General features: G+C 43.5%; 1 pseudogene; it reads left to right on the top strand.

The window, feature by feature from the left end:
* The window catches only part of LOC137522056 (E3 ubiquitin-protein ligase COP1-like), a 199,341-nt pseudogene that overhangs the window by 44,715 nt on the left and 130,749 nt on the right, over window positions 1-23,877 (top strand).

The following is a 23,877-nucleotide window of genomic DNA, read 5'->3' as shown; positions in this document are numbered from 1 at the left end:
AGGCCAATTTCGCTACTAAATACCGATACAAAACTATACGCTAAGCTACTGGCCACAAGATTAATGCAGTTTACCCCAACACTACTGGAGCAGGACCAGGTCGGATTCACAAAAGGCCGTCAGGCTTCGGATGCAACTAGACGTATGGCAACAGTTTTAAGATACATTGAGCTCTGTCGGACGCCTTCATTGCTGTTAACTTTGGACGCAGAGAAGGCGTTCGACAGAGTTCACTGGAAATTTCTTCGAGCTACATTGGAGAAATTTGGCTTTTCAGGCATAATTCTTTCTGCCATTATGGCACTGTATACTGCCCCATCGGCCCGGGTGAATGCTGCAGGGTTTATCTCCAAACCTTTCCATATATCAAACGGGACCCGACAAGGGTGTCCTCTTTCCCCAATCATATTTGTACTTTTAATGGAAACGATCGCACAAAAAATACGTACCAACCCGGCGATCTCAGGAATAAACATAAATGGTCATGAACATCTCATCAGTATGTTTGCGGACGATGTGGCACTGTTTATAACAAACCCGGACTCCTCCCTACCGCACCTATTAGAGGATCTACACAGATTCTCTGAAGCCTCCCTTTATAAACTCAACCAAAATAAATCATTTATTATGGGTCTTAATATCTCCCCATCTACTGAACTCCACATAAAAACAAAGTACAAATTTTCCTGGGCAGAGGGGGCAGTATCCTACCTCGGCATACAATTAACAAAAGCAACGTCAGATCTATTCAAATACAACTATGTTCCCCTATTAGCAGATATACGAAAAGACTGCTCAAATATGCAGAAATTCTGGTTATCCTGGTCAGGAAGAGTTGCGGCCTTTAAATTATTCCTCTTGCCTAAGATACTCTATATCCTTCGCACGCTCCATATAATAGTACCAAAGTCCTGGTTTCATGATATTAAACAGTGTATAAACAACTACATTTGGAATGGGAAAAGAGTCAGGACCCCATATCAAATTATGGTTCTTAATAAAGTAGACGGAGGTATGGGCCTACCCAACATTGAACAATACTATTACGCATCTAATCTAGACATGGTTAGATATTGGTGGATTCAAGCACTAGACAAACCTTGGGTAAAACTAGAATCTCAACTACTTGGGGCCAATCTTAGAGATCTTCTATCAAGCTTAGCAATGGGAGCGAAACCTCCCATAACTCATTTTCCATCCATTCAAACGCTTTTAAAATCATGGGAATACTTCATTAAACACCCTCCTCCTCCCTCTAAGAACATTAACGTAAAAGTACCAATTTCAGTTCTAGAACATTTTACACCTAATCTTAACCTGGGGAAATGGAAAACACTAGGGATCACAGATGTATCTGACCTACTAGCAGGTGACCATATCAAATCATTTGCAGAACTATCCCATCAATACGGACTTCCTCAATCCCAACTATACACCTATCACAGAATTTTTCATATATTCAAATCCACCCAAATATCTACCTTAAATCTCAACCATAACATTGTCACCATGTTGAACTTTAAAGGACACTTTAAAGGGGGCATATCGGTATGGTACAACACACTTAGTAAACATAGACAATCACCAATAAACAGATACTCATTAGTATGGTCGGCAGATTTGGGTAGCAAGGTCACAGTGAAGCAACTAATCACCGCTGGTAACTTGATCTCTAAAATCTCTAAATGTAACTCCCATTGGGAAATGTCGAAAAAAATACTATATAGGTGGTATGTAACACCAAGACAAATAGCTTCCTATGCGCCAAATACATCTCCATTATGTTGGAAGTGTAATAAAGAGGTAGGAACGTATATGCATATGTTCTGGGAATGCCCCTTAGTTGCACAAATTTGGGCCAAAGTAGAATCACATATAAGATCCCACTTCATCCCAAATTTCAAGCTACATGCCAAGCTAGCATTACTCCTGGTAGACGCAGTGGAAATATCAAACAAAGTACGCCACATCATATGCCATATAATAGTGAGCACCCTACATATGATCACAACAAACTGGAAATCCACTGAGGAACTCTCCCTCTCTCAAATTCTGGCCATCACTAAACTCAATATCCTTATGGAGATTAAAGTACGAGCAAGATTAGGTCTCAACAATAATAACTTTCCCATCCCTAGTGATTGGTAAAATGACACATCCCAACAATTTCGCCCCACATCTCCAGGTTGAAGCAATAACCACAGTTAAATGCATAGGCTTCCTTTCTCTAACCGAGAGTCCACCTACCATTTAATTAATAAGTTAATCATACTACTTATGATCCAATATGAGGTACAAACATTAACTTACTTTTTTTTTTCCTTTTAGATTAGATTAGTTAAGTTTTATATAAAGCTCTCCAGCTATAAGACAAATAGGTATCTTTGAGCAGGTTATATTCTCTCATGAGCCAACATCACAATATCACAAACAAAACTTGGAGACATGACTTCAAGCTCCGCGGGTGATAAAACAGGAAATCGAATATGGTTCTCTAGAGACTTAATAGAAGCTATAAGAGACTCTAGCGGAGGGTACATATAGACCCACTGGTTCCGCTAGGTAAAGACTCATAGGAAAGTTACCCCACTGGTCACCTATAAGGTTCTGTGAAGACTAGTTGGAAAACTTGATACAGCCTAGCAAGACTCTCAGTCTCATGTTTGATTGAAATTGTGCTGAATTAGACAAGATGTGAATGTACCAAATCTGTGATATATACTGACAATGCGTTTATTACAGCTGTAATTGTTATATATGCTTAAAATCTCAATAAAATACTTTATGATGAAAAAAAAATGTATGCAGAATACAGCAACTGATTGATATTACCTGATTACAATTAGTCAAGGAATATTGATCAATTTGTTTCCTTTCGCCAGTTAATTAGAATGTCGCCACCACTTGCCGTGCACAGTTCAAGAGGCACTGTAGTGGCATATAGTAGATTGCAGTAAATTATTCAGGATGCCCACTTTTACTGTAGTTTTCCTGGTTTCATTATTAGAAATGCTTTCTATGTCTACAGTATAGAGTATATTGCTATATACGGCATGTAGCTCTGCCCTCTCAGTGGTGCTTAGCATAGGCTGTTTAGCTATGAGGATACTCCTCCCAGAGCATTCTGGGAGACCAGGCATTATTTTAACTGGCTTTGGAATTATCAGAAACAAACATTCTGCTGAGCTGCACCTGACAGGAGTAAAGTTGTCACCATCTGCGATACATTTCAGAATGTAAATGAGGGTGAAGTAAGATTTTACAGTGGGCAAACACTGAGTAAATAATTATAAAGAAGTATTGTAAAAAAATAAATAAAAATGCAATTTGATTTATTCCGCACCAGTGTGACATCATGTGGTGACTAAGGTAAGTGGAGAAAACAATGGTTTTGGCCGTCGCTCAGCCACAGTGATCCACCAAGACGTAGACATGCTGCATTTTTGGCGCCTCGAGCTGTTTTGCCTGTGTTTAGAACGTCACTCCTGCGGCATGCACCAGTGTAGTGTGAGCTGGGTGCTGTCAGTAATGGGCTTTGATGTGTTGCTGCGTATGCTTGGAGCGTCACTCCTGCGGCATGCTCCAGTGTAGTGTGAGCACAGTGCTGTCAGTAATGGGCTTTGATGTGGTGCTGCGTGTGCTTGAAGCGTCACTCCTGTGGTAAGCACCACTGTAGTGTGAGCACGGTGTTGTCAGTAATGGGCTTTGATGTGTTGCTGCGTATGCTTGGAGCGTCACTCCTGCGGCATGCACCAGTGTTGTGTGAGCACGGTGCTGTCAGTAATGGGCTTTGATGTGGTGCTGCTGCGTGTGTTTGCAGCGTCACTCCTGCGGCATGCACCTGTGTAGTGTGAGCAGGGTGCTGTCAGTAATGGGCTTTGATGTGGTGCTGCGTATGCTTGGAGCGTCACTCCTGTGGTAAGCACCACTGTAGTGTGAGCACTGTGTTGTCAGTAATGGGCTTTGATGTGTTGCTGCGTGTGTTTGCAGTGTCACTCCTGCGTAATGCACCAGTGTAGTGTGAGCACAGTGCTGTCACTAATGGGCTTTGATGTGGTGCTGCGTATGCTTGGAGCATCATTCCTGTGGCATGCACCAGTGTAGTGTGAGCACGGTGTTGTCAGTAATGGGCTTTGATGTGTTGCTGCGTATGCTTGGAGCGTCACTCCTGCGGCATGCACCAGTGTTGTGTGAGCACGGTGCTGTCAGTTATGGGCTTTGATGTGGTGCTGCTGCGTGTGTTTGCAGCGTCACTCCTGCGGCATGCACCTGTGTAGTGTGAGCAGGGTGCTGTCAGTAATGGGCTTTGATGTGGTGCTGCGTATGCTTGGAGCGTCACTCCTGTGGTAAGCACCACTGTAGTGTGAGCACTGTGTTGTCAGTAATGGGCTTTGATGTGTTGCTGCTTGTGTTTGCAGTGTCACTCCTGCGTAATGCACCAGTGTAGTGTGAGCACAGTGCTGTCACTAATGGGCTTTGATGTGGTGCTGCGTATGCTTGGAGCATCACTCCTGCGGCATGCACCAGTGTAGTGTGAGCAGGGTGCTGTCAGTAATGGGCTTTGATGTGGCACTGCGTGTGCTTGAAGTGTCACTCCTGCGGCATGCACCACTGTAGTGTGAGCACGGTGTTGTCAGTAATGGGCTTTGATGTGTTGCTGCGTATGCTTGGAGCATCACTCCTGCGGCATGCACCAGTGTAGTGTGAGCAGGGTGCTGTCAGTAATGGGCCTTGATGTGGTGCTGCGTATGCTTGGAGCGTCACTCCTGTGGTAAGCACCACTGTAGTGTGAGCACGGTGTTGTCAGTAATGGGCTTTGATGTGGTGCTGCGTATGCTTGGAGCGTCACTCTTGCGGCATGCACCAGTGTAGTGTGAGCACGGTGCTGTCAGTAATGGGCTTTGATGTGGTGCTTGACCTGCAATAAACAAGTGCTTTCAGAGCTTGGTATTGAAGCTCTGTCAGAAAGCATCTGCTTGCCTCTGCGTCCGTGCCTACATCCAGGGTTTACAAAACTTTTTGAAATCAAGTCTGTTTGTTGTAGTTTTTCTTAAAACTTTAAGTATTCTAGCACTGCATGAAGAATGGTCTTCTAGCAGGGGACTTGTGCTCTATTGTATCATTTATTTTTAAGCCCTAGGTTCTTGCCGTCTTAACCGTTGATGTTTGCGTTGAATCTCAAAAGGAACATGATAAAAGGTGTTGGAGTGTGGACTTTAACCTCATGGACCCCAAACTATTGGCGTCCGGTTCAGATGATGCCAAAGGGCTGTAGTGATTTTCCTATTTGAAATATAGGATTTTTTTTTTTTCATATAAAATAGTCAGTAGCTTTTGACAAATCTCTCCTCTTGCAGTGCAGGGACACGTTTTACCATGATACCTATTGATGTGCTGCACTGCACAAGCACACTCACTAACAGATTATGTCTCGCCTAAAGTGGATATTCAAGATAGCTACACTTGAGATAATTTTCTTATAAGTCAATCAGTTTTAACAAATCAGGCAAAAATCGATTGTTCCTCATAAATCCAGTGAATGAATTTCAGACATCTTGGTGATTAAAATCAAAATAGTTTTAAACGTTTGGGATACAGAGGAGCAGTTGTGGATGACAAGCTGCATAGCTTTGCACTGAATATAATTATATAAAGCTTAAAGTACCCCTGACCCGAGGAAAATAATGAATGAAGCTCCTAGTGGGCTATATTGCTTTCTCCTGATGCTGCACATTGTCCTTGAGGTCCCTCCCGTTCCCCGTGCCCAGGTCCTCTAAGTATTGGACAGGATCCTTCTAATCTTTTCCCGGAAGTTCTCCCAAGCGAACTGTGCAAGTCCAAACCACGCATGCACAGCAAAAAAAAAAAGAGCTCGCCTATGAGTGCTTTCTTTCACTGCACATGTGTACTTTAAAGCTCCCACATGTGTAGTTCAGAATATCTCTGTGCCACTTGGAGGAAGTTCTTGAAGGCTCCGAAGGTAAGAGGATTGGGTATGGGGAGCTGGAGAGACCCCAAGGTCAACGAACAACATCAGGGCAATCAGAAGGAGGTAATGTATCCCACTACGGACTTCATGAAGTATGTTCACCAATTTAGGGGTAGAAGTTGGATGATCAGTCAATTTGATTTTTGCTGTGCAGGTATGGTTAATCACTTGCCCTTACTCAGTAGCAATGACCTCTCCGGTGTCAGACACCCACTGACATCTATTAGGTCACTGCTACTGAGCAAGAGCAGTGATTGGCCGCCATGACAGAGCCATGGTCCCGTCCTCGAAGATCTGCTCCACTTAAAAATGAGCAGACAGCAATGATTAGCAGCACACTTCACCTGATTGGCTGCAGGGTGTCTGAAGGCGACTCTCTACATGCAGCTACCATACTTGCACGTGATCAGCTGCTGCTCCAGGAAGGAAGGTGAGTGATTCACACTAAAACCAATGGCCCAAGTGTTCAGTTCAAGGAAACGTCAGGCATTTTAAGCTAGGTAAGCTGCTTACTCTGGGCTTCCTCCAGCCCCTTGCAGCTGATATGTCCCCTGCCGCAGCTCCGCTCTCAGCCCGGGGTCCTGCCAGTGCAAATGCTGAATTCACGAGGTCGTCCTCTACCACGCCTGCGTGAGCACCACTGTCAATCACTCACACGTGGGCTGGAGAACACTCCAGACTCTGCACCGGCATGGACCCTGGGCCGGCGGGTGGGAGTAGAGCTGCGGCACGGGACATATCGGCTGCAAGGGGCTGGAGGAAGCCCCGGATAAGTAGAGCTTGCCTAGCTTAAATTGCCTGACATTTCCTTTAAGATGACAAAAGAGGACAGAGGAGCACACAGGGAGGTGGGGTACAGAGGAGGACACTGGAGGAAGGGGGGGGGTGGAGAGGACACAGGGAAAGAAGGGGACATGGGAGGGAGAGGACATGATAGGGTGGGGGGGGGGGGGGGACGACAGAGGAGGACACGGGGATCCGAGAGATACAACGAAGATGCAAGGGGGAAACAAAAGAAGCAAGGGGAACCTAATAATTGGGGGAAAAGATTTACAAGACACCCTGCACCGTGGACACACCTGAATTAGTATTTTTCTTTCCCCCAGGGGAGCCTCTAGGCATAGGCAGTACAGGCCATTGCCTGGAGTGCCATTGGTCCTGGGGGTGCCATGTTGCTGGATTAAGCTCCGCCCTCAAATTAAGCTCCACCCTTGGACTAAGCCCCACCCCTTGTGGGTTCTATTACTTGCTTCTGCTGCATCTGCTTAGTGTAAGTTGCAGGCAGCTGCCACTTCTGTGCCTTGTGCATCCTTCTTTCCACCTTTGTGCCTCCTTCTGTCTCCTTGTGCCTCCTTCAGTCTTACCCCCCGTTTGTCCTTCTGTCTCCCTTTGTGCCCCCTTCTGTCTCCATGCACCTCCTTCAGTCCTCTTTGCCTTTATTTGTCCCCTTGTGCTACCTCTGCCTCCTTCTGTGCCCATTTGTGCCTCCTTCTGTCCCCCTGTGCCTCCTTATGTCCCCTTTGCCTTTATTTGTCCCCCTGTGCTTCCTCTGCCCCCCTGTTCCTCCTTCAGTACCACTCTGCCTCCTTCTGTGCTTCCTTCCATCTCCGTGTTCCACCTCTGTCCCCATATGCCACCTTTGTCCCCTGTGCCTTCCTCTGTCCCCTTGTGCCTCCTTCTGTGCCCCTTTGTTCTTTCTTCTGTCTCCCTGTGGCTCTTTCTGTCTCCCTGTGCCTCCTTACATCCCCCTCTGTCATCTTCTTTCCCTCTTTTGTGCTTCCTTCTGTCCCCCTTTGTGCATACTTCTGCCCCCCTTTGTGCCTCCTACTGTCTCCCTGTGTATCCTTCTGCCCCCCTTTGTGCTTTTTTCTGTCCCCCATTGTGCATCCTTCTGTCCCCTTTGTTCCTCCTTCTGTCTTCTGTGTACCTCCTTCAGTCCCCCTGTGCCTCCTTTTGTCCCCCTTTGTGCCTCAATCTGTCCCCCATTGTGCCGCGTCTTGCCCCACTTTGTGCCTGTGAAACTATTTCCTGGCATTACAATTATTTTCATGGGGGGCGCCATGGGGACAGGGGGGCACCACAGGTTTTCTCGCCTGGAGTGACAAAATGGCTAGAGGCACCCGTTTCCCCCTGCTTTTTTATCTCTAAACCTAGTTGCTTCTTATGGTCCAAAAAATGCAGTATGTACACAGACTAGATCTCAGCTGTTTGCAGTGATTGTTTGTGGTTTTTCAGGAGACAATCCCATGCAAGTACAGGAGTCTCCCAACGCTGGTCGTCTCCTTGTCAGCAATCCACCAAGTCATATAATAAGCCAACCACTGTTGAAATTCTCAGTGCGATTTGAAATAAAACAACTCCTGCTCATTCTCCCTCTCCCCTCTCCATAGTTCAGAAAGAATGGGCTACTCAACACAAAGTCAAACATCTGTGTATGGATCAGGGGGAAATCTGTTACCTGAAGCAGTCATAAGAGTGCTAGGAGTGACATTATCTCCCATGTGTATATAGATTCCGACCTGACCTTTTCGTAATCTTGTGATGGACGATCTCTCAGTAGTGGCAGTGATATAATTGTAGCGAAAGGCCATTACTTATCTCTGATGCTGTTGATTTTTAAAAGTAGTTCTTTGATCTTTTTTTTTTTTTTAAATCTGAGTAGTTGAGAGGTTTTATCATTTCTTAAAGGATACCTTAGCCCATGTAAACATTTTAAAATGAGAGGAGCAGACATATGTCTGAGGGTCTCCTCACACCCATCGCTCCTCTGTTCTCCTTTGTCCACCTCCAATATGGTGTAATGTCCCCCCCAAAGCTACTTCTGGGTTGGGAGGGTTGGTAAGCACTGCACAAGCGCTGCCTGCCTCCCGGGCCGCATCCTTGATCGTGTGTGCAGCCGGGAGGGCTCTGTGCATGCTCACTACTAAGCTGTGTCGTAGTGCATATGCACAGAATGCACCTTGCTGCACGATCAAGGACGCACGTCGCCAGGCAGCGCCTGCGCAGTGCTCAACGACCCTCCTTACCCGGATGTAGCTTGGGAGCTTGGGAGGAAGGGGGGGGAGGATTACACCATAACGGAGTGAGAGGGAGGAGAACAGGGAGGAGGCTGGGCATGAGGAGAGCCTCATACATTTGCCTGCAACCCCAGTTTTAAAATTTTTTAATTTTTACATGGGCTTAAGCTTACTACAAACATTAGGGCTTTTGGATATGCAGCAACTGTATGTCAGTCTTGTTCGCTCTGTAATTGGTATAAACATGAATGCTCAGCAAGGTAAATCTGTTCATTGTTGAATGGGGAGGAAGGCCCGATTCACATTAGCGTTCGCTATCCGGATTTTCCGGATCTGATCCGGACCGCATACTGTACAAACGGAACGTACGTTCCGCATAGCAATGTAAAGGCTATGCGGACGTTCACACGTGTCCGTTCCATACAGTACGGAGCCGGATCAGATCCGGACTCCGGACTCTTTTCCAAAATGCGCTATTTTTTGGGTCCGGATCTCCGGCCCACGCACCCGGACCGGAGCCGGACCTGAGCCTGACAGCACCATCAGGAACACAGAAACCAATGGGGAACGGAAGGCACAGAACACACTGCCTACAAAAACCTGACGTTCTACCCCACTTCCTATGCGTATGCAAGTGGCCATTTCGGATGGGGACACATGGACCAAGCATGTCTGGAGTGGAGCAGCAGTGACAGACGTGCTGGAGCTGTTTGGCAGAATGTCGGAGGTGGAGGTGAGGCCTACAGCGGAGGAACCTGATTCTATAGGTGCACCAGGTGCACCTTCTGCTGACCCCAACATTTTTTTTTTAAATTTCGCTATTTTTTGCCCACGGATCCGGATGGCAGCCTGATGCATGCCTGATGCAAACGGACCGGATCCGGATCGGAACCGTACGGTTCTGATCAGGATCAGGTCAGGATCCGATCAGGATCCGGTCCGTTTATTTGCCAAAACGCAAGTGTGAACGGGGCCGAAGACAGACACAAAAGGCAAAGTGTTTTTGTTTTCTTTTTGCTGGGGAGGGGGGAGGCGGAAGGGGGGAGGTTCACCGCATTATCTTAACCTTTAATTATAGTTTACCTAATGTACCGGGAGTGTCTTTGGAGTTTATAGAGATATATCATTCACATGCTTACCAGGTGTGCATGAGCCAGTATATTAAAATGAGAAAGAAGAACCTACTTATATACTGTTGATGAGCTGATTTCAACAGTCCCTGCCCAATACTGAAGCACCTCACTGGCCAGGAGGGAGGGAGGGTTACAGTGAGTGCAGTTGCTTCAGATAACAGAGCGACAGAATTCATCTTCATTATTGATTACTGATTGGATCGATAGCCATCCTTGTTTTTTTGTATTGACGGGGCTATCAAAGGAGGACAGATTTATACCAATGAAAATGAGCAGTTTTGGGACTGATCACTAGCGTGATATCAAGGCACTTTTTCACATAGCCCTTAATCAGAAAACGCCAATGCAAAGTGACAGGTCCACTTTAGTGTATGCCTGCTGTAAAGGCAAATTGGTTTATACACAATGGCCTACTTAATCAGCTGCGTGGCAAGTATTAATATAATACCTCTTAGGAAAACCTTTATTTCCAGTACAGACAGTCCAGCATGGGACCGTTTTCCCACACAGGTCAATGGTGCCTACAGCTAATGATGCCGGTAGCAGGCGGTCCAGTCTGTGATCTTTAGGTTTTGAATATTCTATGACTTTATTGGCAGTTTGAATAGATGCATAATGGTTAAGAGCTGAAAATCTTGCGCATTCAGAGATTTTTCCTTCGCCGGTACATTTTCGTTTAATCTATGCCTGTCCTGCAAAGCTGCTTCTTTTAATTGCATCTGTCAAACCTGCCTCGGAACAAAACGCTTTTGTCTGCCGGTTTAAATAATAAATAGTCTCCGCTCACTGAGCTGGCGACTTTTTGACCCTCTGCCGACCGGACCTCATTTTGCGGCCCCGAGTTCAATTTGCATTGTGAAGAGTAAAGTTTTACAACCAGTGGCGCACATTACAGCTGTTACACGTCTACACAGAGTGGCACTGGTCCCGCTAGCTATCTGTCGTCTGGCTAATCGGTTTTGATTGGTCAGACACAACTGTATTGGTTGCAATTACATCTCCATGGCAGCCTTTCCCTTTAGATCAACATCTGTTCTGTCTGCAATGACAAAGCCGTTCAGCAGGTCTGGTTGACATGTTTTGTTAGGAGCTGGAGAGTGTCTTGCAAAATGACATAAGGCCACTGCCGGGTTATTTAATGGAGTATTTTAGTTAAACCAATCTCCGACAGTTCTATACAGCTTTTGTTTGCATTGCGGTCTGAAAAGCTCAACATGCATTAGTTTGCTGTTGATTGTTTTTCTGATATTTTAAAATTTCCTGAAGTGGTACTGAAGATTTTAATGGTTAAACTACTGTCCAGATTCAATAAATTAAAGGAGTGTTCAACTCACAAACACAAAACATTTATATTGCGCTTTTTCTCCTGGCAGACTCAGAGTGCCAGAGCTGCAGCCTCTAGGGCGCGCTCTATAAGCCGTAGCAGTGTTAGGGAGTCTTGCCCAAGGTGTCCTCACTGAATAGCTGCTGACCTACTGAACAGGAAGAGCCAAGATTCAAACCCTGGTCTCCTGTGTCAGAGGTAGAGCCCTTAAAACGGACCCAAACCAAACATTTTTTTTTAATTCAAAATATTTAGTTGCACCACTGTGACACATACAAACATAAATAAACACTCCTTCAAGCCTATGAGCATTTCAGTGCATGCTTTTCACCCTTCTCTTTTCATAACTAGGGTTATACAGATCACAGCCATTACTTCTGAGCTTAGTAGAAGGTTTTAGATCATGAGTGTGTTTGTCATCAGCTACCCTCCCTCACAGGGGTGTCGTCTATGTGAAATCTCACACAAGCTGAGATCACCTCCTATGTGACATCATCAGTAGCAGCCTGTGTTTTGTTTTTGATCTCCTCCACCAGTCTGCCGGATGCTGTCCCGGCAATATGAAAGGAAGTGAGGGGTTCCTCCAATAAATGTAAAATATTTTATATTGTCATCATGCAGCTGAAAAAAGGCTGCTATTTATTATTATAAATTAGAAAATAGATTTTATTTCTGAAATCTTGTATTTTTAATTTGGGTATTTGGGTCCACTTTAACCAGTACACTATTCACTCACCACCATTTGGCAATAAGGGTGGAATGTGGGTGTGCTATGCCTGCTGTCCGCTGAGTCGCGGGATATTAAAGTACACCTGAACTGAAAGGGGTTTGGAGGCTGCCACATTTATTTCCTTTTAAACAATGCCAGTTCCCTGGCAGCCCTGCTGATCTCTTTGGCTGCAGTAGTGTCTGAACCACATACCTGAAATAAGCATGTGGCTAATCCAGTAAATGCGGGCAATCCCCTTCTCGGTAGGCGATTGACCATCCGATTCGATAACTATTATTGAATCGGATGAAAATCAGTGCTGCCGAGACCTTGCCCAATTGAAGATGTGACCAATTTCAGGCCAAAATTTGTTGCATATATTGATCAGACTTGCTGCCAGATGTTGGACCGCTGTGCTCAATCAGGTGGGTTGCGGTAACAGCTAGTGATATCGGGATAAACGTGTTAAAACCCCTGGCACTGTTCCCAGTAGTGCATTAATGTGCACCCTGTGTGTGCATTTATACATTACTTGTCCTGTGTTGCCCACCGTGCAGTGCCCATCAGTTTTCTGCTTTCTTCTCTTTTGCTCTTCACCGGCGTATAGCACTGGGCACATGTGTGGTGTCATCCTCTACCGTGGCTTGCAAAAGTATTCAGCCCCCTTGAAGTTTTTTCACATTTTTCACATAACTGCCACAAACATGAATCAATTTTATTGGAATTCCACGTGAAAGACCAACACAAAGTGGTGTACACATGAGAAGTGGAACGAAAATCATACATGATTTCAAACATTTTTTTACAAATCAATAACTGCAAAGTGGGGTGTGCATAATTATTCAGTCCCCTTTGGTCTGAGTGCAGTCAGTTGCCCATAGACATTGCCTGATGAGTGCTAATGACTAAATAGAGTGCACCTGTGTGTAATCTAATGTCAGTAAAAATACAGCTCCTCTGTGACGGCCTCAGAGGTTGTCTAAGAGAATATTGGGAGCAACAAAACCGTGAAGACCAAAGAACACACCAGACAGGTTAGGGATAAAGTTATTGAGAAATTTAAAGCAGGCTTAGGCTACAAAAAGATTTCCAAAGCCTTGAACATCCCACGGAGCACTGTTCAAACGATAATTCAGAAATGGAAGGAGTATGGCACAACTGTAAACCTACCAAGACAAGGCCGTCCACCTAAACTCACAGGCCGAACAAGGAGAGCGCTGATCAGAAATGCAGTCAAGAGGCCCATGGTGACTCTGGACGAGCTGAAGAGATCTGTGGTGGGGGAATCTGTCCATAGGACAAATAGTAGTCGTGCACGGCACAAAACTGGCCATTATGGAAGAGTGGCAAGAAGAAAACCATTGTTAAAAGAAAAGCATAAGAAGTCCTGTTTGCGGTTTGCCACAAGCCATGTGGGGAACACAGCAACCATGTGGAAGAAGGTGCTCTGGTCAGATGAGACCAAAACAGAACTTTTCGGCCAAAATGCAAAACGCTATGTGTGGCGGAAAACTAACACTGCACATCACTCTGAACACACCATCCCCACTGTCAAATATGGTGGTGGCAGCATCATGCTCTGGGGGTGCTTCTCTTCAGCAGGGACAGGGAAGCTGGTCAGAGTTGATGGGAAGATGGATGGGGCTAAATACAGGGAAATCTTAGAAAACCTCTTGGAGTCTGCCAAAGACTTGAGACTGGGGCGGAGGTTCACCTTCCAGCAGGACAACGGCCCTAAACATAAAGCCAGGGCAACAATGGAATGGTTTATAACAAAACATATCTATGTGTTAGAATGGCCCAGTCAAAGTCTAGATCTAAATCCAATCGAAAATCTGTGGCAAGATCTGAAAACTGCTGTTCACAAACGCTGTTCATCTAATCTGACTGAGCTGGAGCTGTTTTGCAAAGAAGAATGGGCAAGGATTTCAGTCTCTAGATGTGCAAAGCTGGTAGAGACATACCCTAAAAGACTGGCAGCTGTAATTGCAGCAAAAGGTGGTTCTACAAAGTATTGACTCATGGGGGCTGAATAATTATGCACACCCCACTTTGCAGTTATTTATTTGTAAAAAAATGTTTGGATTCATGTATGATTTTCGATCCACTTCTCACGTGTACACAACTTTGTGTTGGTCTTTCACATGGAATTCCAATAAAATTGATTCATGTTTGTGGCAGTAATGTGACAAAATGTGGAAAACTTCAAGGGGGCCGAATACTTTTGCAAGCCACTGTAAGTGTCTTGTACGGGTTCATGGTGTTAAGTGTCTTTCCAGCATTACGCATGGTGTTTATTAATGATAGCCAAATCAGAGTACCGAATACTGGACCAGGTGGACCCAAACATGAGTGGCATTTGCAGCGTGGCAAGAGGTGGCAGCAGTACGTGGAGGCAAAAATCCATTGTGTCATTCGTGTGGATGACCAGAAGGAAAGCACTTGTAAAAGATGGGCAGTCTGGTGGTTGTTAGAGTGCTGCCAAGGAGCAAAGTAATGAATTACCGGTATACTTGCATTATTAATCGGGGGCAGTCTGAGGTTGATTCAGCTTGTTATAAAGTCATTTATCTTTGAATTCTAGTGCCATTTTCATGAATGTCTCAGATATAGTCTCTGATGGCGGCCTTTAGTAGTAGTGCTGCTCACCTCAGTAAGCTTGATGCATTATTACCTAGTTACGTAGTGGTAGAATAAGTAATTCTGAGTCCACAGAATAGAGATGCAACCATTGCAGCTTTCCCTATAATGAGGATTTTGTCTGAACTCTCCCCACACCCCAGGGGGTTACACTTCCATTTGGCATCCACACCACAGAATGCTGGAGTTGATTTTGAAATGACTACTATAAAACATTAAGCACATAATAAGTTATTCATTGCATTTAATCGACAGTGGCCATGAAAAGCCACAATATAAAACTTTATACTACTTCACAATAAAAGTGACAATAGAAGGAAAACGTATTCTTCCAGGAGCTTGTAAAGACTGGTACACAGCTGCAGCTGGTATGCTGGACCATTTGATCATTGGTGGATTGGGTAAAGGCTGATATATTGTTTACCCCGGATACCTGCTTGCACTAATAACTGTTAGACAAGGTTTTGTTTTTCAGCTGAAAGTTAAATAGAAAAGATTCAGAGAGCGACTTTTCTTGTGCCCATATTTTTTATTACTGTATCAACTTCTCCCACCTCTATATTGGAGCAGTGGCTGCTTTAAAACCGGCGCAAACTAGCCCTTTTTCCTGTGCAGAGATTGGTATACTTTTAGATTGGAGGGACCATTGCTATGTGACTTTGGTAGTGCCCCTTTTTACCGGAAACAGTAAATTCGGGCGCCTGAGGCTAGTGGACAAATCAGGCGCCGCCATTCACTTCTATAATAAATATCGTTTAATGGGCGCCCGGTAGGAAAAAAGGGCGCCGGAGAAAACTAACGTTTTAAAAGCGGCGCCCGGAGACTTAATGTTTTATTACTGTTTCTCATGATTACACATTATTTAATGATTTATACATGTTTAAATATTATTTTTAAACGAAAACCAGTACAATATTTTTTCTAAACATTATTTTTAAACGAAAACCAGTACAATATTTTTTCTAAACATTATTTTTAAACGAAAAACATTACTTTTTTTTTTTAAACATTATTTTTAAACGAAAAAAATAACAGGGGGGTCTTAGGTTTAGGCACCAACAGGGGGGTCTTAGGTTTAGGCACCAACAGGGGGGTCTTAGGTTTAGGCACCAACAGGGGGGTCTTAGGTTTAGGCACCAACAGGGGGTCTTAGGTTTAGGCACCAACAGGGGGGTCTTAGGTTTAGGCACCAACAGGGGGGTCTTAGGTTTAGGCACTAACAGGGGGGTCTTAGGTTTAGGCACTAACAGGGGGGTCTTAGGTTTAGGCACTAACAGGGGGGTCTTAGGTTTAGGCACTAACAGGGGGGTCTAGGGGTTAGGGGTAGGTACAGGGAGGGTTACTTAGGCACCAACAGGGGGGGTCTTAGGTTTAGGCATCAACAGGGGGGTCTAGGGGTTAGGGGTAGGTACAGGGAGGGTTACTTAGTAATTTTTTTTTTAAATGTTATTATGCGTTTCATTATTTAAACGAAAGATTAACGTTTTTACAATTGCCGATTTAATACACATTATTTTATGATTTATAACGTTTAAAAACATTACTTTTAAACGAAATACATTTTTAAACGTAATCCATGTTTATCGTTAAAAACCCGGCGCCCTTTTTTCCCATCGCCCCTTTTTAACGTACGCCTTTTTACCACCTCTGCACACACTGTTTAGAAGAATAGGCCAACTTGGCATGTGCGTTGAGTGCCATTTAGTGTTCTTGACATGCACTGCACCTTTTTATAGTGCAGTGGTGCCACCTGCATACTGTGCAGGAGCGTGAATATTACAGGAATGGCTGCACAGAGGCCATTTGTGTTTTATGCATTTTTACTTGTTTTGAAGTGACAACATATTACAGTACAGAGCATGTCTATATGGAGATTGATGAGAATATGGAAGATTGTAGTTGAATCAGGGATTACTTTTATTTCAAATCCTTGCTCAGCCTAAGTGTGCCAGGCATGACTTTTCAAACCTTATAGTTTTCACTTACATAGGCAATAGTTTCTCACAGATAAAGGACTGGTTCACACTTCCAGCGCTAGTGATTTGAAAAGCTTTTGCTAATGTAATCCTATGGTGGATTTTTTTTTTTATTTCATCGCTCCAGTGAGAACATAGAGCTAGCATTACATTAGCAAGCACCATTAAAATCACAAGCGCTTAGAAATGCACTTACAGTGGGAACCCTGCAAGCCTTACGTCTTCTTCCAAGTCTACACAAAGCTCTGGTAGCCCCGACTCTAATTCTTGATGCCATGAGGTCTAACTAAAGCCATGTACACATACTCAACAAAAGTCTTTTAAAACGTCCAATAAACAACGTAGAAAAACCACCGATATCTGTCATTTTGCCCAATCCATCCGACGGTCCAACTTTGATGACTATTGGGCAGAAATTCGGGCAGTTGGCCACCTGTGTAACTCATTTAAATGACATTGTTCTACAGAATGTGCGCCTCTAGTGCATCATGTCACTTTTTAAATGAATTGGTCATTTGCAATATTGTGTGCTTACAGCCTCATCAGAAAGACGTGTCATTGGTCGCCGGTAAATTGTTTGCGTGACAATTGCTTTCTACTACTTTGGTTGTGTACACAGGCCTAAAAGAGGAACTGTAGTAAAAATAACATAATGAGTACAATTGCTTATTTTTACAGTATTCATTTATAGATTATTTGGGATCAGTGAATAATGGCGCACAGTGCCTATGCATAAAAATGGCGCCGCATTAAAAAGATACGCTTATCGCTATTTATCGTTAGTACTGCATAATAATGGCGCACAGGGAAAAAAGAAGAAAAACGGCACACACTAACGTTATTTATCAATAGTGGCACACACTAACGTTATTTATCAATAGCACCCTACATAAGCTAAACTGCAGACGTTATTTAACTGCAAAACGGGGAATGGATTTAATGTAACACTGTCAAGGTTAGGGTTAGGCACCACTGGGGGGGTCTTAAGGTTAGGCACCACCAGGGGGGTGGTTAGGGTTAGGCACCACCAGGGGGGTCTTAGGGTTAGGCACCACTGGGGGGGGGTCTTAGGGTTAGGCACCACCAGGGGGTCTTAGGGTTAGGCACCACCAGGGGGGTCTCAGGGTTAGGCACCACCAGGGGGTGGATAGGGTTAGGCACCACCAGGGGGGTTTAGGGGTTAGGGATAGGTACAGAGAGGGTTCTGTGTGTTAACGGTAAATAACAATAAGGCTTTAACGTTAAATAACAATAAGGCTTTAACGTTAAATAGCGATAAGCAGCAAACGGATTAGCGGCAACACCATGCGCCATTATTCTCAGGCGCCATTTTCAGATGGATGCAGATTATTTAGTCGGTGTTTGTCCATTGTAAAATCTTTCCTCTCTGTGTTTACATTCTGAAATTAATCACTGGTGGTGACATTGTTAGTCCTTTTTTTGATATAATGGGATGGCTCCTTTTAGTGGAAAGGGCAAAAAACCCAGGTCCTCAATAGGGGGTTCCACCACGCCCAGTATTAACATTCATATGCTTTAGAAGGACCAATAGTTTTTTCATTGAGGTACCACAGCGCACTTTTTGTACCAAAAGACTTGTCCAAATTTTATTAACACCAAAATACAAAAAACAGTACTTCCATAAAACTTTTCATTCATAGGTTCAATCTTCTTAGACAATAAAAGGTATAGAAAACCTTAATGAGGTTGACTATATGAATAATCTGGCTTGATGACAGTGAGCAATAAAATATAGGCAAAGACACATGTTCGTTTTGGGCAAGTTGTGCCCTTCATTAGGCCTATATATATATATATATATATATATATATATATATATATATATATATATATATATATATATATATATATATAAAAATATCTAAAATAAATGATCTTTTAGATAGTCAATTTCATGAAGGTTTTCTATACCTTTTATTGTCTAAGAAGATTGAAGCTATGAAAGAAAAGTTTTATGGACGCACTGCTACAAAAAGTGTGCTATGGTACCTCAATGAAGAAACTATTGGTGCTTCTAAAGTATATGAGTGACATATTTAGTCCTGCCAGATGATCTGTACGGAATGTTCGTTACTGAGAGTTCTATGCACAGAGGGAGATAATGCTTTCTTGGCAGTTGGAAAAAGCTGTTATTTTCCACAATGCAACAAGTTTCACAGACTGAAAACTGTCAGGACCATGGTCATGACATCACACTGTGGGAGGGGTTTCACCACAAATTAGCCATACAGACACCCCTGATGATGTATTTGAGAGAAGGTAAAGATTTCTCATGGAAAGGGGGTATCAGCTACTGATTGGAATGAAGTTTATCCTTGTTTAAAGTTCCTCTTTAACCCACTGACTCTTTGTCGGGCAGTTATATATGAGACATTGACACATTATTATAATCTAAAGCTCCCAGAGATTTATTTATAGGTGTGCTTTTGAGTCTTGTCCTTGCGTGCTTTCTACATCATACATGTGTCACATTGCTTTGTGTGTAATAATAATAACCCTCCTACTATCATAGCAACACAAACCCTGATCCTAATGTGACAGAGATTAATTAGCGCTGCATTGCAGATCTGGGAATGTCGCTCGTGAGTTTAAGCAGCGTGTTACAGTTATCTTTGTGAGCTTTGCCGTGACATCAAGGTAGGAAGAGGCAAATTAATACCACACACTGAATCACATTTACAGTCGGCAATGAAATGGGATGTCCCGCTATTCAGACTAATTTCACTTTTGGAAGCCCTGGATGGAAACCTGCTGAAAATAATTTTCTGATTCATTATTGGTGTCTTACCGTAGGTCTCTGATCCAAAGGATAAATGTGCAAATATTAGAGAAACACTATATATTATTTGTACCTGACACCTCCCCTGATCTGCGCAGATAATGGAAGAGGCAGTAAATTCTTTGCCAATGCGTCTTCTCTTTACCTCTAGAAGCCTCAAGGATACGGCTTGAAGTGTCGGCATGTAATTCAGACACTTTAATATTTATCATTGCCGTGCGGTTAAGTAGACCTATAGAGTCGGCAAATACACAAGTGATATTGCATCTTGTCAATGCTAGCTTTCTCTGAAAAGTAATTATGCAGGCTTGGTAATCAGTGTCTTGTGCTTCACACAGTGCATACATATTGTAAAAACAAGGTGTCCATTTGATTGTGTCGTATGTAATCAGATACAAAGGCCTCGATTCATAAAATATTACCACAAGCAGTAATGCAGAAAATGGCTGATTTTACTGAGCATTTAAGAAAATGTCAATTCATAAAGACTGTTACCACATGGCAAGCTGAAATTACAGATGTAACGGTTAGTGTCAGCTGGTGACAGGATTCTGATTATTTGGTGATCTGCAGTGTCACCAATAATACAGAAACTATATCTGATTATGTGGTGATCTGCAGAATCACCAATAATGCAGAGATAGAAACAGAACTGTCAGTACTTTAATCAGAGTGATCATACGTGTTTAGGTGCACAGTAGCTCAGGAGCACTCCCAAGTGATAGCCCCTGACTGTGGGACTATCACCCAAACAGGAGAGGTCGTACAGGCAGGGTCGGTAGCTGGTCGGTCAGGCAGCAGTACAAAATCGGCAAACAATACGTAGTCAGAGGATAGCTAAGGTCGGCAGCAAGCAGATATGCGGAGGTACAGATTCAGAAGGCAAGAGCAGAGTCGAGGTCGGGCCGGGGTCGGCAACAAGACAGATAGGTAGAGTAGAGAATCGTGAGGCAAAGGATAGTTGAGAGTTCAGGCAATGTTCATACACATAGAGACAATAATATCAATTATAATTATAGCTATCAAACAATTCCTATCTTGTGTGAAATCCCCAGTTTCCTCCCGGATCAAAGCACACCGGAACTATCTAAGGTCTGAGAGCTTAACCGCAAAGTTTCAGCAACAGCAGACAATGTTGAACTGACAGCCCGGGACTTAAATGCAAGGGTAATCCCCGCAGTTCCGCCCACACCTCTCAACCAATCAGGCGGCAGAGGTCAGTTCCCAGGCGTCAGCTGACCGGCCGGTCAGCTGACCTTTCTCCTCAGCGCATAAAGGTTCTGTCTCTGTGTGCGCGCGTGCGCGCTTCTGCTGAGATGCGCCCTGGAGAGACCTGACCTGGTGGGAAGCGATGCAGAGGAGGCGGCGGCGGCAGCCGCCGTGACGTCAGACGCGAGAGCGGCGGTCGCGCCGCTCTCAGCTGCTGAGGTAATTTTGCTACTACTGACAATCGACCAGTGAGGTAAATTACTGATTTGTACGCAGAGGCGTAGCTAGGATTTTCAGCGCCCAGGGACAACAACAGTTTTTGTGCCCCTCTAGACAAAATGGGCGTGGCCACACATCAAAATGTGATCATAGGTGGAGTCAAAAGTTATTTAGATAGCTATATGTGCCCCCTCACCCCATTCAGATAGCCAGATGTGGGCCTCTTTAAATGGCCAAATGTGTGCCCCTTTAGTTAACCAGATACTGCCCCCTTCACCCTGTATAGATAGCCAGATCTGCCTCCTTTACATAGCCTTATTCTGCTGCTGTTAACGCTTCTGCAGAGGGAGGGAGAGAAGCAGGGGCACTTCGGGCAGCCAGTGAGCTACCTCTCCTGCAGGTGGGGGTGCAATGGCCGTGCTGAGCGCCCTCACAGTGCTACACCCGGGGACATATGCCCCCCCCCCCTTGCCCACCCAAAGCTATTCCTCTGTTTGTACGGTAAATACCTCAAAACATGTCAGTAAATGACAATTCATAAAGATCGGAACATGCGGGAAAGCCATGCCTTCAGGGTGTGATATCCCATTGAAGACCATGACTGACAGTAGCAGAGAGCCCATAGGAACAGCCTCTGTCTTCTGCTACTCTCTCTGATAGGTTGCCACATCCTCTTGGGAGGGACAAGCTTCTTTACCCCTCAGGCAGCAGAGGAGAGAGCAGCACAAAAAAGTTTTCCCCTGCTGCCCTTCATACGTTTAACCCTTTTAGGCTCCTGTTTGAAGATGCGGAGGAGCAAGTGGGGAAATCATCTAAGCATGGCCTGTCTGGTTTCTGCAGAGTTCATCTAAACACGAGCTATTAAATAAAATGTTAATAAAGACTAATAGACTGCTCTACTCCCTGTGAATCTAACATGAACATCTAAAGGGATGCCGGGATGTTTTTTATTATTGTAATGCCGTCAGTGGGAAAACAGACCTACTCTGTCACCGCACTGGTCTTTTTCGGTAAATTAGCGAACTTGCACATGTGAAAATCTATATGAATTGCCAAAAAGTCTAAAAAACTGAATGCGGTATTTTAGCAACATGATTTTTTTTTTTTTTTTTTTTTAATCGCACAACTCTTTATGAATTGAGGCCAAAGTGCTATGTAGTCCTAAACATTGTTTTTTGCAGCTGACAAGTAAGCAGTAATGACTTTTTGTTATGTTTGAAATACCACAGCTTTATTTTACCACATAAACGAGGCACATGGACAGCACACATCACTTATTCCAGCCATAGCGTAACAATAGTGAATTGGTATATGTGTGCACCTACCTCGATTGGAGCGCAGGACTGAGGATTGCATAGCAGCTTTTTAGCAGAATAGATGAGACATAGGAGTAGACACCAATCCTGGGTTGAATGATTGACAAACAAGTCATGTATTTAATTTAATGCAACATGGCGTAAGGTAACACGATGTAACTGTCATACATTATTGAGAAATCTGTCATCAACACTGAGGAAAAGCTGAATTGCAGTGTAGAGTCACCCTAGCTTAGCACAATCCTTTTGTGGAAACTGTTAAAAAGCAGCAGGGAAGGAAGAGAGATGTGGTCTTATCTATCTTATATATGGTTATAAGGTGTGTGTGTGTCACAGTTAGTGGTGCTCAAATACCCCTTTTCAAAATTCGAGTTAGGTCGAATTCGAATAGTAAATTATTCGAGATCAGTCGAATATTCGAGTCGAATAATTTTTACTATTCGATTCGACCTCGGAATTCGAGCTCACTATTCGAGTCGGTATTCGAGCTCATTATTCGAGCTGACTATTCGAAATGGCCTTAAATAGCTTCCAACACTTGTTTTGAGGGTGAATGATGCAAGAAACCTCTTTTTTTCCAAGTAACAACAGCAAGTGATTATGTGGGGATGTTCCTTTAAAAAAAAAAAGTTGAAAAGAGAAGTTGTGTCCAGAAATTTGTTCAGTACTGTATATACTTCTTCTTCTTCTTCTTTATCTTCTATATCTTCTTCTTCTTCTTCTTCTATATCTTCTTCTTCTATATCTTCTTCTTCTATATCTTCTTCTATATCTTCTTCTTCTTTTATATTGTCTTCTTCTTCTTCTTCTTCATCTTCTTCATCATCATCTTCTTCTTCTTCATCTTCTTTTTCTTCATCTTCTTCATCTTCTTCTTCATCTTCTTCTTCATCTTCTTCATCTTCTTCTTCATCTTCTTCATCTTCTTCATCTTCTTCTTCTTCTTCATCTTCTTCATCTTCAACTTCTTCATCTTCTTCTTCTTCTTCATCTTCTTCATCTTCTTCATCTTCTTCTTCTTCTTCTTCTTCTTCATCTTCTTCATCTTCAGCTTCTTCATCTTCTTCTTCTTCTTCATCTTCTTCATCTTCTTCATCTTCTTCTTCATCTTCTTCTTCTTCTTCATCATCTTCATCTTCTTCATCTTCTTCATCTTCATCTTCTTCATCTTCTTCATCTTCTTCTTCTTCATCATCTTCATCTTCTTCTTCATCTTCTTCTTCTTCATCATCTTCATCTTCTTCTTCTTCATCTTCTTCATCATCTTCATCTTCTTCATCTTCTTCTTCTTCTTCTTCTTCTTCATCTTCTTCATCTTCTTCTTCATCTTCTTCTTCTTCTTCATCATCTTCTTCTTCTTCATCTTCTTCATCTTCTTCATCTTCATCTTCTTCATCTTCTTCATCTTCTTCTTCTTCATCATCTTCATCTTCTTCTTCATCTTCTTCTTCTTCATCATCTTCATCTTCTTCTTCTTCATCATCTTCTTCTTCTTCATCTTCTTCTTCTTCATCTTCTTCATCTTCATCTTCTTCATCTTCTTCA

The sequence above is a fragment of the Hyperolius riggenbachi genome, chromosome 6 (genome assembly GCF_040937935.1).
Source record: "Hyperolius riggenbachi isolate aHypRig1 chromosome 6, aHypRig1.pri, whole genome shotgun sequence".
Lineage (NCBI taxonomy): Eukaryota > Metazoa > Chordata > Amphibia > Anura > Hyperoliidae > Hyperolius > Hyperolius riggenbachi.
The sequence above is the reverse complement of the archived record's forward strand: the minus strand, read 5'-3'. Positions and strand labels throughout refer to the sequence as shown.